The 2,236-nt window shown below is 37.1% G+C and overlaps 1 pseudogene; it reads left to right on the top strand.

Moving 5' to 3' along the window:
• Nucleotides 1-1,359: 1,359 nt before the first annotated feature.
• Nucleotides 1,360-2,236, top strand: part of LOC105521923 — a 1,835-nt pseudogene continuing 958 nt past the window's right edge.

Genomic DNA, 2,236 nt, shown 5'->3' with positions numbered 1-2,236 from the left:
CCTAAGCACCACTGCAGTGACACAAAATAATAGACTTTCAGCGAAGAAGTTTTGGAAAATATACTGCATAAGCCATTTAGATGCAGTGAGTCATTCTTATTACTTGGGTTGGTGGAATCCCTTTCAAAATGTAAGTTCCTAATACAAACAAAGATTGAACTTTGTGAGCAGGCATTTTTAAGAATAAGTAGTCTCAGGACTGATAATATTAACTCACTTATGCACATCAGGTAGGACTTTATTATGGCAGATGCTAGAAATGTACAAAGTGAAGTTAAAAGGTAACTCCTAGCAGCACATCTTGCTCCCTGGATTCTCTAATGAGATAGGTGTTTCTACTTTGCTGTTGCCTTTTTGAATAGTTCAATTTTAGCATTAGTACTGCTGTGTGGGAGGGAGTATGTGTGAACAGAGTAAGGGTTGTGACAATCAAGTCATAGAATAAATGCTTGGAAATTTTAGAATCATGTAAACAGCTTATGAATTGAGTATACATTCCCAGTGCTCTCAGTCTGACTCATCCTTCTATCCACATGTGTGGAATGTTCTAGGACTCCGTGGCTTTTGAGGATGTGGCTGTGAAGTTTACCCAGCAGGAATGGGCTTTGCTAGATTCTTCTCAGAAGAATCTCTACAGAGAAGTGATGCAGGAAACCTACAGGAACCTGGCTTCTGTAGGTGAGAATGACAACACATTTCACTTAATTACAGAAGTATTTCCCTATCATCAGTGCTATTTGTGATTTGGAATGGGGCAAGGGAATGATTTGGTGAATAAATCAGGCATGGGCACTGTGTACAATGAACATGAAATCTAGTAACGTTTCTATAGTTTGTAATAATTCGTGATAATTTTGTGCATCTGCATTTTAGGAAAAAACGGAACGACCAGAATATTGAATATCACTTCAGAAAACTTGGGAAAGATATGAGATAATTTGCACCGAGAAGAGGAAATAAAGTCCTCTGAAGGAATCTTAGCATGTCATGAATTTAAAAACAAGCAATCAAAGCAAATAAGAGTCACTTGAAATTCATTTCCTTTTAGAAAAATTTCACCCAAAATGTAACTTATATCAGTGTAGCAGTCAGTGTTTGGGAAACAGTTTACTTGAAAATAGTACTACAAAATTGTGTATATAAATGTTACTATTTTGGTCATAGCCATGCAGGTGGTAGCTGTGTTTTCAGTAGTAACCCATTTACTTTCAAATAATTCAGTCATGGCAAAAAAAAAATAGAAAAAAAATGCATTTTCCTTGGTATTGGTAGCAGTGTAAGTCCAAGACCAAGTAGAAAGCTATTAAACCAAGCAGTAATAATGTGCTTGTCATTTTTTTTTTTTTTTACAGAAATCATATGATACAGAGACTGTGTGAAAGCAAAGACGGTAATCAGTATGGACAAGTTGTCAGCCACATTCCAAATCTTGATCTGAATGAGAACATTTCTACTGGATTAAAACAATGTGAATGCAGTATTTGTGGAAAAGTCTTTGTACATCATTCCCTCCTTAATAGGCACATCCTAGCTCACTCAGGATACAAACCATATGGAGAGAAGCAATATAAATGTGAACAGTGTGGGAAACTCTTCATTTCTGTTCCAGCTGTTAGAAGACACATGATAATGCACAGTGGAAATCCAGCTTATAAATGTATGATATGTGGGAAAGCTTTTCATTTTCTCAATTCAGTTGAAAGGCATCAAAGAACTCACACAGGGGAAAAACCCTATAAATGTAAACAATGTGGTAAAGCGTTCACTGTTTCCGGTTCTTGTCTAATACATGGATGAACTCACACTGGAGAGAAACCCTACGAATGTAAGGAATGTGGGAAAACACTCAGATTTTCTTGTTCTTTTAAGATGCGTGAAAGGACTCACACTGGAGAAAGATGTACCAAATGTGATAAAGCCTTCAGCTGTTCCATTTCCCTTCATGACCATGGAAGCATTCATACTGGAGAGAGACCCCATGAATGTAAACAATGTGGCAAAGCCTTTAGTCGTTTGAGTTCCCTTTGTAACCATAGAAGTACTCATACTGGAGAGAAACCCTATGAATGTAAACAATGTGGCAAAGCCTTTAGTGGTTTGAGTTCCCTTTGTAACCATAGAAGTACTCATACTGGAGAGAAACCCTATGAATGTAAACAATGTGGCAAAGCCTTGAGTCATTTGAGTTCCCTTTGTAACCATAGAAGTACTCATACTGGAGAGAAACCCTATGAAT

Source organism: Colobus angolensis, unplaced genomic scaffold (genome assembly GCF_000951035.1).
Source record: "Colobus angolensis palliatus isolate OR3802 unplaced genomic scaffold, Cang.pa_1.0 Scaffold4127, whole genome shotgun sequence".
Classification (NCBI taxonomy): domain Eukaryota; kingdom Metazoa; phylum Chordata; class Mammalia; order Primates; family Cercopithecidae; genus Colobus; species Colobus angolensis.
The sequence above is the reverse complement of the archived record's forward strand: the minus strand, read 5'-3'. Positions and strand labels throughout refer to the sequence as shown.